This window comes from Schistocerca serialis, chromosome 9 (genome assembly GCF_023864345.2).
Source record: "Schistocerca serialis cubense isolate TAMUIC-IGC-003099 chromosome 9, iqSchSeri2.2, whole genome shotgun sequence".
Taxonomy (NCBI): domain Eukaryota; kingdom Metazoa; phylum Arthropoda; class Insecta; order Orthoptera; family Acrididae; genus Schistocerca; species Schistocerca serialis.
Genome location: NC_064646.1, coordinates 61,055,995 through 61,072,947, shown reverse-complemented (window position 1 = coordinate 61,072,947; position 16,953 = coordinate 61,055,995). Strand labels below are relative to the sequence as shown.

At 43.2% G+C, this 16,953-nt stretch overlaps 1 protein-coding gene across 2 annotated transcripts in view; it reads right to left on the bottom strand.

Annotated features, from left to right (window-relative positions):
• The window catches only part of LOC126419044 (fatty acyl-CoA reductase wat-like), a 250,451-nt gene that overhangs the window by 173,212 nt on the left and 60,286 nt on the right, over positions 1-16,953 (bottom strand). Inside the window, exon 1 of one of the 2 annotated variants that reach the window (XM_050086116.1) lies at positions 5,474-5,486. The exons of the other annotated variant lie outside the window; for it this stretch is intronic. The gene's annotated coding sequence lies outside the window, so the exon portion shown is untranslated. Of the gene's footprint in view, positions 1-5,473; positions 5,487-16,953 lie in introns of those variants that run through there. 2 annotated transcript variants of the gene reach the window in all.

Below are 16,953 nucleotides of genomic sequence, written 5' to 3'. Positions count from 1 at the left end.
CCGAAGACGGCTGCTCAGGTTGTCTCCCAAATCGTTTATATAGCTAAGGAACAGTAAAGGGCCTATAACACTACCTTGGGGAACGTCAGAAATCACTTCTGTTTTACTCGATGACTTTCCGTCAGTTACTACGAACTGTGAACTCTCTGACAGGAAATCATAAATCGAGTCACATAACTGAGACGTCAATCTGTATATTGAGCAAGCAGTAAAGGAAACAAAAGAAAAATTCGGAGTAGGTATTAAAATTCATGGAGAAGAAATAAAAACTTTGAGGTTCGCCGATGACATTGTAATTCTGTCAGAGACAGCAAAGGACTTGGAAGAGCAGTTGAACGGAATGGACAGTGTCTTGAAAGGAAGATATAAGATGAACATCAACAAAAGCAAAACGAGGATAATGGAATGTAGTCAAATTAAATCGGGTGATGCTGAGGGAATTAGATTAGGAAGTGAGACACTTAAAGTAGTAAAGGAGTTTTGCTATTTAGGGAGTAAAATAACTGATGATGGTCGAAGTAGAGAGGATATAAAATGTAGACTTGCAATGGCAAGGAAATCGTTTCTGAAGAAGAGAAATTTGTTAACATCGAGTATAGATTGAAGTGTCAGGAAGTCGTTTCTGAAAGTATTTGTATGGAGTGTATCCATGTATGGAAGTGAAACATGGACGATAACTAGTTTGGACGAGAAGAGAATAGAAGCTTTCGAAATGTGGTGCTACAGAAGAATGCTGAAGATAAGGTGGGTAGATCACGTAACTAATGAGGAGGTATTGAATAGGATTGGGGAGAAGAGGAGTTTGTGGCACAACTTGACTAGAAGAAGGGATCGGTTGGTAGGACATGTTTTGAGGCATCAAGGGATCACAAATTTAGCATTGGAGGGCAGCGTGGAGGGTAAAAATCGTAGAGGGAGACCAAGAGATGAATACACTAAGCAGATTCAGAAGGATGTAGGTTGCAGTAGGTACTGGGAGATGAAGAAGCTTGCACAGGATAGAGTAGCATGGAGAGCTGCATAAAACCAGTCTAAGGACTGAAGACCACAACAACAACAACAATTGAGACGATATTCCATAAGCACGCAATTTCACGAGCGGCTTGTGTGGTACAGTGTCAAAAGCCTTCCGGAAATCCAGAAAGACGGAAGCGATCTGAAATCCCTTGTCAATAGCACTCAACACTTCATGTGAATAAAGAGCTAGTTGTGTCTCACAAGAACGATGTTTTCTAAACCCATGTTGGCTGTGTGTCAATAGACAGTTTTCTTCGAGGTAATTCATAATGTTCGAACACAATATATGTTCTAAAATCCTGCTGCATATCGACGTTAACGATATAAATTAATCGTAGGAAATCCGAAAATCCGAACAGGAGCAGCGCGTTTTGGCACAAGTTCATTTAGTAACCACGAAAGCGGCACTGAGATGCTCATCGAACTGCAGCGGCAGAAGCAACAAGGGAGGCATTATGCCTGTATATCACACTCCGAGAGGCTATGTTCGTAGAAGAATCAACTAATATATTTCCCCCCTATATTTCTAGAAAAGACAATGCAATTACAGAAATTCGGCTTCACACGAGGTCTTCTTCCTGGCACCATTGGATACCGGAACAGGAAAATGGAGGAGCAGGCTGTCAGTGGTGCACATCGTACCCTCCGCCACACACCATATTGTCGCTTGTGTGGAGTAGATAATATGCTGATGCACTTTTGACGCAAAAATATTACAAATCATTGAATAATCAACGTAGGGGAAGGCTGCTAACATTCGATGGACCGTCTCGGTTTCGCTGTGGATATTGACATTTGGGGGATATTACCGTTATTAAGTGTAACCCGTGTTGCCAAAGGTTTACCATCTCAGACGTGAGTTGTTCCACGAAGACACATAGCAACAGTGAAAAATGGGTAGGTTTTGCACTGCGTTCTTGTAACTGACTAGTATTTGTGACTGAAACATCTTACGGATATGGGAATATTGATTAAATTTCTGCAGCAGTCATTGAAAAGTACGAGCAGTTCACATCATTTTGTCATATTCACAATATAAATTTATAGACGGAGACTAGGTACTGTTTAGCGATGCAGCTCGAGTTGCCTTGAACGAGCCACCTCGATGTTAAGTGATCTTAGGCGTAAGTAGGTCACTACGAACAAAATTTAAGTACTGGTTTTCGTTATACATTTTCTTATAGTTCGTAAATGTGCTGATCATCAGTCAAATGTGTCTTTTTTTTACAGTCGAAGGCGACATTTCTACTTTTAGCCACCTACGTTTCAAATACATGTTATTCGGTTTCAGAAGCCAAAAAAATTCTTAAAATATAAATGTATGGAGGCTTAGTTAGATGTGTATACTATATAACTGCTATTACAGTTGGCCCATTGCTACGGTCGCAGGTTCGAATCCTGCCTCGGGCATGGATGTGTGTGATGTCCTTACGTTGGTTAGGTTTAAGTAGTTCTAAATTCTAGGGGACTGATGACCCCAGATGTTAAGTCGCATAGTGCTCAGAGCCATTTGAACCATTTTTGAGTTGGCCCATTCACGGAAACTGACTGGCCCAACGAAATAATACGAATAAAGACTCACTAACTACAAGATTTCGATTAAGACAAGTATCATATCGCAATTGCAAATCAGACATTGTTTCTCGATAAATTTCGAAATGGAGTGACTGCCGAAAAAATTGGATCTATTTGCAGCATAGACAAGAAAGGTAGGTACAGGATGAAACCTAACTCCATGGACAAATTTCGGAGATATTTTCTGAGTATTTGCGTGTAATGTTCCCGGAAGTTATTTGTTCATCTTGTTACTTTCGTTTTGGTGAAGATATCTTCACAATAGTGAAAATGCTTGCAGTCACCCAAACGTACAGCACAAAACGCAGAGTTAGCCCTTTCCAGGCCAGTTTTTCCACTGACTGCAGCCCTCAGGCGAAACTGTGGTGCTGTCGCCGTCGCTGCGAGAAAATACTCAACACAGCGTCGTTGTACCGCTGTACCATTGCATTCAGTAAACACATATACGAGGTGTACATCGACCAACTTTTTAACATTTAACGGTAAACCTGCCTCATCAATGTGTATCATTAACAGTTGACACTGCCCGAATAACAAACTCGAAACAGAACCGCACAGTACTAAATGTAAGCTTGGAGGCCGAGAGTAGAGTAGGCTTACTACTGTCAACAACAAATACCGTGAGTGAATAGAACGAGAGACAGCGCACAACGTCGAATCTACAGCTTTATGTTACTTAAATGTCCACTGGAGACTACAGATCCTGTGTACCAAAATACTCACAAGGGAAATACATCACTCCCGAACGATCAGAAACCACGAAAATGTGTTTAGAACATAAATTCCTCGTCATAGAACAGTGGTATGATTCACTCGCATACCAAACTGCGCTTCTTTACCAAGTGAGGCATCTGACTGATGCCTTATTCAACGTCTATGAGAGGAACTTGGGTAACGCGAGGAAACAATACATTGATGTAATAGGACCAAAAATTCACATATTCCAATGTCGTGACTTACAATGTATACTTTTTAGCTAATGCCTTTATTTCAGCATCAGAGTTCACCCTGAGCCACACAAGCAACTTCCTGTGCCGAAGCACAAGGCTTGTTTTTTAAGTACTCTTTACTAATAAAAATAAATCAAGTAGATTTTTCTTGGCAATTTTATTCTTACATGAAATCCTATACTTTAATCAACGTCTCTACGTAATTCCCACCAATATTAAGACACTTAGAGTGTAGTACAACACCAGCTTCGAATACCATCTTCCTATAAATGTGCCGTCTAACTTACAGTAATTTGAACATTCACGAAGCACACTTCTTGATACTTCAGGAAACTCATCAAATGAAGTCGAAATCGTAAAGTGCCTGTTCTCTTTCACTATTTCATCAACTTTCTGCACCAAATCGTCAATAATTCGTAAAGTGCCTGTTCTCTCTCACTATTTCATCAACTTTCTGCACCAAATCGTCAATAATTCCTCATCATGTACGTTTGTACGGCCTTCTTTAAAAGCTCTCGCCCATTTCCGTACCATCCCATGGCTCATAAACGTCAAGAAGTGGGCTTTATGCAATTGTTACATAACATTTAAATTATTCTCAGGCGGCAGATATCTACGAGGGTGGTATCCGAAGCTGGTTGTACGGTACAGTAAGTGCCTTAATATTGGTGGGAATTATCTAGACAATTGGATTAAAGTGCAGGCATTCATGTAAAAATAAAACTGCTGAGAAAAATCTACTTGTTTTGCTTTTATTTCAAAACGGTACTTACTTTAAAAAACACATCCTGTGCAAGCCGATACTGGGCAGAAGACAGATTACGACACCGACATACCGACACCGTAATGTAATTAGTGTGGCCTCTGATATTGGACTGCTCGAATACAAAAGTGATGCTCAATGTGAGAAAATAGCTTTACTCAGGTGTGCACGTTGTTGTGTTCCACTTTGTTTGTCCACCGCATTGAAACCCAACAACTGCACTTTGAGGACTATGTAACTATGCAGCGCTATCAGGTCAGTAGGAAAAGTTTGCTGTTCAGAAATTGTAATTATTTGAAGCAGAGGGAAATATAGCATAAGTCACGACATGGAAATAGGTGTCTTTTTGGTCCTGTCATATCGATATTTTGTTTCTTGATGTTACCGCAGTTTGCGCTCTTACACCTTGAATAGGTGATCATTCAAATGCCTCCCGTGCCAAGACGCCAGGTTTCGTAAGCGAATGGCTCATACCACTGTTTCTGGGGTCGGCGATTTACATTCTAGGCATATTTTAGCACCGTTCTAAGCGTTAGAGGTGACGCACTAAGCTTGTCAGAAAGTATTCCTGAATAAACAACAAACTAATGTCGGTGGTGTTTGTGTTCACCTTGTATAAGGACACTTAGGTACGATAATTAGAAAAACGAATCAATAAACCAATAGGAAATGATAAAGAAAGGATTAACCCGTAATGCTCGGAACTACACGAATGGAGTGCATACTGACTTCGCTGGAACTTTTTGTTAGTCTCCTGACGTAAATAGTTTTCTTATTTAACCTAAACGTGTTTTTTCTGTCAGCTTCAGATACGGAATGCATTTTATTGAACTAGCGTGCACTGTGGTGTAGAAGAAAAAACTAGCCGTTTGGTTCACTATAAAGTCGTTTAAATAGACGGCGAGGAAGTGCAGTTGGAAAAAGGCCCAGACGATTTCGTAAAGAGCGTGAATTCAAGACCCGAGCCGACCTTTCTATAATTTTTGCCTTTTCCAGAAGTGAAAAAAAGGCAAAAGCGCCGCTTGTGTTAACATTCCGTCGACATGGCGGTCATTAGGGCAGTAACCGAGGTCCTTGGCTGACCTTGCATCCTGACTCCGCCTGACGCCAACGCATTAGGAAAAGCAGTAGTTTTGCAGGCTGCGCACAGTGGATAAGTGAAGCTTACCTTAACGAGGAGCTGCAAAGTGCCGACGTCGAAACGTCTGCCACCGCCTCGCAGCTCCTATATAGTCACGCCATCTCCGTCTCCTCTCTCCCCTCCCCTCTCCCCCCCCCACCCTTTCTCACCAGAGCACTCTCGCCCCCCACCGACTGTCTGTAGCCGCTAGCACCTCTGCACGAGAAGCTACAACACCACCTGCGTCACACCCGCGCACTGCAGTGTTCGCAGCTCACTCATCTCACAAGAGTTTTCCTGCTTCGAACTATGTATGTGATACATCTACATCTTCATCTTCATGGATCAGTCGCGGATACAGAAAAACATCAAGGAGGGGGCGCCAAAGAGATCTTGAGCTACCTTTACTTTTTAGGGTAATAAAAATAATCAAGTCACATGCAAAGTTTAAGAAAGTTTTATTTAAGGGGGGAGGGAGGAGGGGGGCGGGGGTGTGGGACGTCAAACGGGCCGTCTTGGAGCAGGAGAGACACTACAGGACATTTTAATTTCCACTGTCTATACTTTTACGAATAAATTCATAAAACTTTGTCAGCATGACCAGGAAGGATTCAGGTTTCACAATCATAGCAGTGGAAGTGCAAAAGCATAACAAAATAATTTTTTTTTACGTGTGAAAGTTCATAATTTTTTCACTTCTATTGGCTGCGTTTGTTGCTGTAGGTACACATTTCTTCATAAGTAAGAGAGATTATTTGATGAATTTTGCACAGCATACAAACCATACTTACAGGTGTATGAAACTCTATAAATTATTTAATTTATGAAAAAATGAATGTGCTGTAATATTTTAAACTTCATGTTTAGAAATACTCAAATTTTGTAGTTACTTATCTCAATTTTTACCACAGTTTTTAATAGATTTGGAAAATTCTAGAGTTTCATACACCTGTAAGTATGGTTTGTATGGTGTGCAAAATTCATCGAAGAATCTCTCTTACTTATGAAGAAAAGTGTACCTATAGCAACAAATGCAGCCAATTGTAAATGGAAAAAAGGTGAAATACAAATGTAAAAAAATAAATTATTTTCTTATATTTTTGAACTTCCTCCACTATAAGTGCAAATCCTGAATTCTTTCTGGTCATTCTGACAAAGTTTTATGAATTTATTTTTAAAAGTATAGACAGTGGAAGTTTGCATATCCTGTGGTGTCTCTCCTGCTCCAAGTCGTCCCGTTTGACGTCCTACCCCCCTTAAACTGATTATACACATATATAAGACAACGCCATCTTATCATATAAAAAAGTTAGAATTATGGTTCGTTTCCTTAAATGATGAATTCTATGCACCTATTCTTCCTGGCAAACTGGTTAATTACATTATCAATAGGACAATCAATATCAGTGTCAGTATGCAACAGAGATAAGCCATTAAGCCGAACCTCCTTCATTGTCGACCTCATCCATGTCTTTGCAGGCCGCAACATTAAAAAACTTCTTTCTACTGTAGCAATAGATGTAGGTTGACAAGAAAATTCTTTGTACATCGTGTGCAAAGTAGGATAGTCAGATCTATATCTAATCTACATAAATACTCCGCAATCGACCATACGGTGCGTGGCGGAGGATATCTCGTACCACAACTAGCATCTTCTCTCCCTGTTCCACTCCCAAACAGAACGAGGGAAAAATGACTGCCTATATGCCTCTGTACGAGCCTTAATCTCTCTTATCTTATCTTTGTGGTCTTTCCGCGAAATGTAAGTTGGCGGCAGTAAAATTGTACTGCAGTCAGCCTCAAATGCTGGTTCTCTAAACTTCCTCAGTAGCGATTCACGAAAAGAACGCCTCCTTTCCTCTAGAGACTCCCACCCGAGTTCCTGAAGCATTTCCGTAACACTCGCGTGATGATCAAACCTACCAGTAACAAATCTAGCAGCCCGCCTATGAATTGCTTCTATGTCCTCCCTCAAATGGTTCAAATGGCTCTGAGCACTATGGGACTTAACAACTGAGGTCATCAGTCCCCTAGAACTCAGAACTACTTAAACCTAACTAACCTAAGGATATCACACACATCCATGCCCGAGGCAGGATTCGAATCTGCGACCGTAGCAGTCGCGCGGTTCCAGACTGAAACGCCTAGAACCATTTGGCCACCGAGGCCGGCTTATCTCCTCCCTCAATCCAACCTGATAGGAATCCCAGACGCTTGAGCGGTACTCAAGAATAGGTCGTATTAGTGTTTTATAAGCGGTCTCCTTTACAGATGAACCACATCTTTCCAAAATTCTACCAATGAACCGAAGACGACTATCCGCCTTCCCCACAACTGCCATTACATGCTTGTCCCACTTCATATCGCTCTGCAATGTTACGCCCAAATATTTAATCGACGTGACTGTGTCAAGCGCTACACTACTAATGGAGTATTCAAACATTACAGGATTCTTTTTCCTATTCATCTGCATCAATTTACATTTATCTATATTTAGAGTTAGCTGCCATTCTTTACACCAATCACAAATCCTGTCCAAGTCATCTTGTATCCTCTTGCAGTCACTCAACGACGACACCTTCCCGTACACCACAGCATCATCAGCAAACAACCGCACATTGCTTTCTAGAACAAACAGACAATCACTGCATAACAGAACCTTCATCATTAAGGGCGTTTATGCTCGTTTGCTTATACTAAAGAAACTCTCCCTTCGTCTCTTTTTAATCACAAATAGTGATTCTCCTTCAAAGAACGGTAGTACAGTTAAGTACTGATTCAATTTGTGTGCCAGATCATTACCGTCACGTTTCTATAGTTGTGAGAGCAAAAGTATGTTGAATTTTGAATGATAAATATTTTCTTCAGGAAAACGTTATCTCATGTCAGTCGTAACGTGGTGTTGGAATAAAAACAGTTCTTTTCCAATATGTCATAGCATCGTCATTATGATCGCTGTTTTCCCTGTGTCTTCGTCTGCCTGTAAGACGAGGAACACTCATCTCCACGTCTAACTCTTCCATAACTGCCTTCGCCTCTTCAACAATACGAGCAAAGTGGCTATCACCATTAGCTCTGATGCCGTCGTACACCTTGAGCATTGAATCTAACTTTGCTTTTCCCATCTCGACGTCCAAGCGAGGGTCTTGTACGATTTTGCTGACTGTATATGTTATGCTCATAATATGACTCAGTGTAAACAGAGTGATAATAAACTCCCAATCAGAGAGAGCTCGAAGGAGAATATTGGCTTTGGCAGCCGTTGTTCTATCCCTTCAACACTGTATCTCTTTAAGAACTTCACAAAATATTCCGAGATCAGTTGCGAATCGAATAACAGCATCATGTCGCTCAACCCGTCTCATTCGACAATGTGACTGCAGCGAGTGTGCCGGCCGCGCTGGCCGAGCGGTTCTAGGCGCTTCAGTCCGGAACCGCGCGACTGCTACGGTCGCAGGTTCGAATCCTGCCTCGGGGATGGATGTGTGTGATGTCCTTAGGTTAGTTAGGTTTAAGTAGTTCTAAGTTCTAGGGGAATGATGACCTCAGAAGTTAAGTCCCATAGTGCTCAGAGTCATTTGAACCATTTTTTTTGCGGCGAGTGTTTTACGTGACTCTTCAATGTTGCGAACCGCTTGCTAGACGCTGTAAAGAACGATACTACTTCTTCAATAGTACGAAGTGAGTGTCTCACACTTGTAACTTTTGATACTGCGAGAGACAGCGAGGGTGAGCTGATGGCTTCGACACGGCTACTTGCACGTTGATAGCTTTCTTTTTTACTGTAGCCACAGCGCCTTTCAATTCTGACACATTAACTGAGCAGTCATCACAGCCTATACCCACAAAGTTCTCCAGTGACAGAGAAAGGCTTTCCATTCTCCTTAGAATCGTAGTACCTATTACTTCACCAGTAACGCTACGCTCTTCATCTTGACTCTCTTGAGGTTCCCACTACAATCATTGTCTTTATGGATGTCAACGAAACCTAAAAATCCTTCGTGTAATTTTCCGTCACCAACAACATATCTTGCTGCTAAACTCAGTTGAGCGATGTGCACTATGTCCGTAGTCATATGGTTCAAATGGCTCTGGGCACTATGGGATTCAACTTCTGAGGTCATCAGTCCCATACAACTTAGAACTACTTAAACCTAACTACCCTAAGGACATCACACACATCCATGCCCGAGGCAGATATTCGAACCTGCGACCGTAGCGGTCACGCGGTTCCAGACTGTAGCGCCTAGAACCGCTCGGCCACCACGGCCGGCTGTCCGTAGTCTCGCTGTAATAACGTGAATCTTTGATTTCCTCCAGTATTCTCGATAACATCACTGTTTCATAGCGTGAAATAAGTTCGTTGTACTTTGATTTACTTATGTAAGTGGCGTTCGCTTTACTGGTCTCAAGGTGATGCTTTAGTTGCAAGTCTCCAGCGTCAATTCTAAATCTTAGAAGAGCTCTAAAGTTTCCCCCTTTACTCACTATACTTTCACGATCATTTTCGTTTTAGACTCCCATCATCTCTATGCCCCCGCAGAGGAATATTTTGCTTTCCATGAAATATGATTGTTTTTATTATAGGTACAAGACCGCCTTAGTTTTCTCTAATGCTTTCCACTCTCTGTCTTGACAATTGATTTATGACTTCAAGTTCACGGTTGTCTCGTGTCGCCAAATATAATTTTGCGTCTGCTGAAGCTTCAGCGTGGTACTTGAGTTGAGAGTGGGTCTCAAGGTCACCATCTTTACCAGTAAGTTTGGCAAACTTTGTTACTGGTTCAGTCACAAGTTTCTTGGCGATAATGGATTTCTTTCGTCCAACCATTTTATTATTCACAAAAATTGAACAGTTAATGCAAAGAAGTCCCTTTTTAACTTGTGAGAGCACCAGCCATGGCTACTGCTCAAAGTGATTATGGTGCGCTTGTCTGTGTTCAAGCCGTCCCCTCTTGTTGTTCTCGGAAGTAGGAAAGGATTCCTTGGAACTGTGAGAAGTTTCTGTTTTATATCATCACTAATATTTCCTGACGCTAATATATCCAAATAACTGCCAATATCCGTGCGATTAAAGGAATCAGTCGATGAACTTTGTTGTGGAAGTTTCGACGAAGTTTTAGGCTCTGCCTGTACACCCGGTGGTTTTTTTACGGCTGAATGGTGACCGCAGTCTTCAGATGTTTCTACTTTTCTTTTCCTTATTACATAACGATCCATTTTATTATTTCGTTACGACGTAGGTAAATTAGATGTCAATTATTCTCGAATAAACACCTTATTCGCAGAGAAAAATGCAACACTAGTAGACTTAGCACTAAAACACACACGGTCACACTCTGAGTATTTCTAATATCACTGAGCACGACACAGACTGAAGGCCGTGGTAGCCAACAACCGCAGTTTTTCACTTTTCATCACTTCGAAGTTACCACGACGATTGTAGCTTTCAAACTGATTGCCTGTCAGCGACTCTTCTTCCCTTGTTTACGTGGCTCGGTTGTTTCAAGAACATTCAGTGCCACAATTTTCGCTTCCAGACTTTTATGGAGTGTGAATAAATACCTACTCTGAAAACTACAAGGCAATATGTACCTTACGACGTATAATATAAGGGCGAGTTTCTAATGATGACGTCATCCGGCAATTTATGTGTGTGGAACGTTTATTGTCGATTCTGTTACTTTCTAGTGCATTCGATAGGGGGCCTATAAGGTAACAATGCGATTTTAGGCATCTTCTCGAAAGTCACTATTACCGGAGATACGCATCAATAGTCTCCCATACCTAACTACGGCTCCTGTAAGTTCGTCGCTTAGTTTTTCTTCGCCGCCGCCTCCTTGCTGTCCAGTGTAGGCCCTTTTTTTGTGCTCTCATTGCAGCGAGCACTAGGTTTCCTAACATTGTAACCATTCCTGAAACCCATACTACCGCCACTAGCAAAGGGAACTCCCCACCTACGGAAAACCAGACCCAGTAGCTAATCTCCAAGCATAAATTGATAGGTTAATGTTAAGGAAGATAGAATTAACAGAAGAATGCCAAAAAGTGGCTCAAACCAAGTCTGCCCATCTAAGTACATGAGAAACACACCCTGCTGCGCCGCAAATGACGGCTGCAAGCACCTCCAGTTGCACAGTACCCCAGCCATACATTGCAACTTTAGCTAACAGTTTTCCTGCAGTGCCAACGTTTCCCGGTAAACCTAATGAGCAAATAAATTCCTTTCTACAAACTGTCCGAGATGTAGGCCGCGCTTGTGCTTGGCCGAACTATTTCCTATTAATTGTACTCCACCTTAAATTGTCAGATGGAGTCCGTTCCTTCGTTCCTGTACTGAATCAGTTCCCACCCTTAGGGACGCCACCTCTTTTGCCACGTTAGAAGCTGGGTTGAAAGAGAGATATTTGGACAGACGTGGCACCCGCTATTACAGGGACAAGTTGTCCACCCTCCATCAGAAGCAAAGGGAGGATTAGAGGCATTTGCTGGCCGAATCTGCTCTGTGGCTACACGCTGGGTTCTGACCCCGTCCGTAACAAGGTGTTAATTGAGCAGGCGGAAGCCCGCTCGATTCACTTATTTATACGTGGAATCAACCTGTATATTGTAGGAGAGCTAAAGATAGCATCACTCGCCTCGTTGCCTGATGCCACATGACTCGCGATGTTGCGAGAGGAGGTAGCGCGTTGTATAGCCAGTTCAGTGAGTCCGAACGAACAACCGCGTCCGACTTTTAAATACGGAAAGGCATGCCAACACCGACGTCAGGCAGGCCATGCTGCCTCACAGTGCCACGCGCCTTATTGTTCTCGGTGTGGAACCATAGGGCTTATGAGGCCACTCGTACAACCAGCAGAGGGAACAATTCACCAACAATCCACTACGACCCCAGAATCAGCCGGAAAACGGTAGGGGGAGGGAGGCGGGGCAACTCACGCTGCCAGACCGCACCCTCTGTGAAATTCATGCACTCAGTCCGCCACGGTGTTGTAAATGAGGCAGTGGATATCCTCCTCAACACAGTTCGAGGAAACAATTTAAGAGTGCTTGTCGACTCGGGAGCCCAAACCAGCGTATTATTCGTAGGACATGGGGACAGACGAGTGTTAAAACCACCCCGTCACCACATTAACGAAAAAATGGCTCTGAGCACTATGGGACTCAACATCTAAGGTCATCAGTCCCCTAGAACTTTGAACTACTTAAACCTAACTAACCCAAGGACATCACACACATCCATGCCCGAGGTAGGATTCGAACCTGCGACCGTAGCAGTCGCTCGGTTCCGGACTCTTGCGCCTAGAACCGCTCGGCCACCACGGCCGGCCCACGTTAACAGTCTGAGCGATGAGATAATCATACCTGCTGGGTATTGCCAAGTTTAATTGAATATCGGAGCTAGCCACTACCCTTTTGACATGGACGTAATTCGAAAACATCTTGGAGAATGATTTCCTCCACCACTATCAGAGTGCAGTCGATTACAGAACTCAAACTGTCCATCTCGGTGAGGAAACCCACAGTTTTGTCGGCCCCCACGTTGTCCCGTCGCAAGGTACTTGTGAAACGCGGCCGCTTCCACATGTTCCTTCCACGCAAACGTGGGCGTTACATACAACTACCTCTGTTAGAATCAGCGGTGGCATGGGATGTATTCTCTGGCGTGGGGTCAAACCCCTTGAATTGCCGAGAACAGCCGTATTGGTGGATCCTGTGTCAAAACTATGTCCTTGAGAGATTACAGGTCCATGTTAAACGTGGTTTAACAATAGCGGAAGTGCAAAGAAAAAAAATTTTATGTACCCGTCTGCTTGGACAATTTCGGAACGAAGGAGGTAGAGATTCCTAGTGGCACTATTATAGCTAGCGGCCACGAGATTGAAGGAAACCACTCTGTACAAGAGAAGCCAAAATCTAACCAAAACCACCGGCTTCCAGAACGTAACATATGTCATATTTATCCAGTGTTCAAAGACAAATTTAAGGATAGGTTAGCTCATCTGTGCCGGCCGCGGTGGCCGAGCGGTTCTAGGCGCCTCAGTCCGGAACCGCGTGACTGCTGCGGTCGCATGTTCGAATCCTGCCTCGGGCGTGGATGTGTGTGATGTCCTTAGGTTAGTTAGGTTTAAGTAGTTCTACGTTCTAGGGGACTGATGACCTCAGATGTTAAGTCCCATAGTGCTCAGAGCCATTTGAACCATTTTTTAGCTCATCTGCCTGCGGCTGACCAAAACAAATTGTACTCTGTCTTGGAAGAACACTCCTGGTTATTCGAGGAAAGGCGTTATCTGCCCGCTACTGACTTTGTTTACCATGAAATTCCCACTGGAGATGCAAGGCCCATTGCGCAGAAACCATATAGAGTACCGCATCACCTCCAGCCTGTTGTAGAGGAAACTATCCGACAGCAGCTAGAGGTAGGGATAATACAAGCCTCTGCCAGTCCCCGGTCGTCCCCAATAGCAGTGGTCCCAAAGAAATCAATCAATGGAGAGAAGACCTACCGTCTTTGCGTCGATATGAGAGCAGTAAATAAGGTAACCACTCCTGATACTTACCCTCTCCCCCTTATCGGCGAAACACTGGACAGGTTAGGAAATTGTAAATACTTCACTACCCTTGATATGAAGAGTGGGTACCACCAAATACCGATTTCACCACCGGACAGGCAAAAAACATCGTTTGTAGTTCTCTCTGGTCTATATGCATTTTTGAGAATGCCATTTGGGCTGTGCAACGCGCCAGCCACTTTCCAACGATTTGCCATCTTCCTGTTATGAGGACTCAAACCCACAATATGTTTAGTTTATCTAGATGATATCATTGTTTTTTCCAGGACCATACATGAGCAAGTTACCAGGTTAAGAAATGTTTTGTCTGGACTAAGAAGTGCTAATCTAAGTTTAAAGATAGAGAAATGTTCCTTTGCTGTGAATCAAGTACAGTACGTAGGGCACATTATTAGTGCTGATGGAGTAAAGCCAGATCCCCATCTGATTGAAGCAGTTAGGACATTCTCTTCCCCTAAGAACGTAAAAGAATTGCAAAGCTTTCTGGGACTCAGCAATTACTATAGGCGTTTTGTAAAGGACTGTACCACAATAGCTAAACCCCTTACACCCCTATTGAAGAAAGATGTACCCTATCAATGGACCCCCAGTGTGAAGCTGCTGTGCAGCATATCAGAGATGCTCTGACTAGATCCCCCTGATTGAGCTATCCAGATTTCGAAAAACCATTCATTCTCTCATGTGACGTGTCCGACTTTGCAGTAGGAGCTATTCTGAGTCAAAGTACTGACGGTGAGGAAAGACCCATTGGTTATGCATCCTGTCAGCTGAACAAGATGGTAATTAATTACAACACTGCAGAGAAAGAATTACTGACGTTAATGTTTGGAGTTAACTACTTTAGATGCTATCTCTATGGGAGAAAATTTACAATAGTAACAGACCAAGTAGCACTTCAGTGCCTATTAAGTTTAAAAGACCCTTTCAGCTGTATTACCTGCTGCGCCCTGAAACTGAGTGAGTATGACTACGAAGTGCAACACAAAGCTGGAAGATTGCACCAGGAAGCTGATGCCCTTAGTAGAAAAGTGAGAGTAGCTCAAACAGACGACGTGCTAAATGACGAATTAAAAAACTCCCAGGAAAATGATGCAAAATGCTGCCAGTATCGCTCCCATCCGGATTTTGTTACAGAGGATGGAATTCTATACCGCAAGACCTCCTTGGTTAAACGCATAGTAATACCTATAGACTTGCAATCAAGAATTATTGCCCAGTGCCACAACAGCATCCAAGCTTGCCGTAGTGGACGAGGAGCCACAAATGCCCGCATTGCCACGAAGTATTTGTGGGGCAAAAGATGGCGGGATGTTGCTAAGTATATAAAAAATTGACTACCTTGTGCCCATAGAGCACCCCCCCCCCCTGAATCAAAATTCCCTTACAATCTCTTCCAGAGGCATCAAAACCCTTTCAGTTTGTTGTACCTTGGGACGTAGTTGGGCCACTTCCCGTAAGTACACAAGAAAGTAAATATATTCTGTCTTTTATTGACCACTTTTACAGATATCTTATTTTGGTACCCATCGCTGACATGTGAGCTGAAACTGTAGCACGAGCTTTTGTAGATTATCTAGTCTTTCCTTTCGGAAGCCCTGAAGCCATTATAACCGTTCAAGGAACCAATTTTATGTCCACCTTATTTGTCCAAGTGTGCAAATTGCTGAGAATTAAAAAATGAAGAATAGTAGTTAGCACCCCATGTGCGTGCTACACATTTAAGAGTTCACCCAGACGAGTACAGGTTTCTTTGTTGTTTCACCCTACTTCTTACGAAGTAATTCACTCACAAAGTGAAGATGTTACGAGCGAGCACGGAAATCGACACTGCTACCCTTTGGGTACAGTGCCCCGCCGTGCATTTAGCGAGTGAGAAACACCCGTTTCTTTATTCAAACAAACACACCCATGATGTAACAAGATTGAAGCACCCACTGAAATGAGCACTAGATTGTTGATGATTAGCACCCATGATGTGACGTCATCTCCCAAGCAAAGTAACGCGTTATCTTGTTAGAAATATAGTTCGCAAGAGATTTCCACCCTAATGAATAAAAGTTTTATGGTACAATGTTGCAATAGTTCGCGCCCCATTTTTTTTCGTAGCTCACCCTGTTACTTCAGGGATTTTGGGAATTTTGTATTAGTTAAGCTGCACGAGACGTAATCGACCATATCTTCCTCGCCCATTCATCGCACTGGGTTACTACCATTGCTCTCAGTCGCTCATCTATTCGTTCCAGTCACAATCATTACACTGACCTCCGTCCTCCAGGGCCGTGTGTCTTACAAAATGTGGTTTGCGCCCGCAGAGTACCCAGCAGATCGGTTTATTCTTTCAGTTTTCGCTTTCATAAACTGATCTCCTACCTATCTCGGCCAGCCGCGGTGGTCTAGCGGTTCTAGGCGCTCAGTCTGGAACCGCGCGACTGCTACGGTCGCTGGTTCGAATCCTGCCTCGGGCATGGATGTGTGTGTGATGTCCTTAGGTTAGTTAGGTTTAAGTAGTTCTAAGTTCTAGGGGACTGATGACCACAGATGTTAAGTCCCATAGTGCTCAGAGCCATTTGAACCTACCTATCTCTTTCATCATTGATACTTCATGAGGCTCGCCTTCGTCTGCACCCTGATCAGTAGCCAGTGCTACTCAGGCATATTGCCTCCCCCCAGAGGGAGGGGGGGGGGGGGGGGAAGAAAAACATAGCGACTAGTGGCCGTGTCACCGCTGAATCAATTTTACTCTGAAACCTGTGACTTGAACTCGTTCCCGATCATACCCAATTTCTTATTCTTCAACGTGAACACCCTTCCGGTTCGCAGCGGGTGGACCACTCGTCATAAATGACCAATATGTCGAGCTTCCCTGACGTTGCGATCGCGGACGGCTGTCCACGAATATACCCAGAAAAACTCTGCTTTAAACGAAACGTCTACATCTACATCTACATCCATACT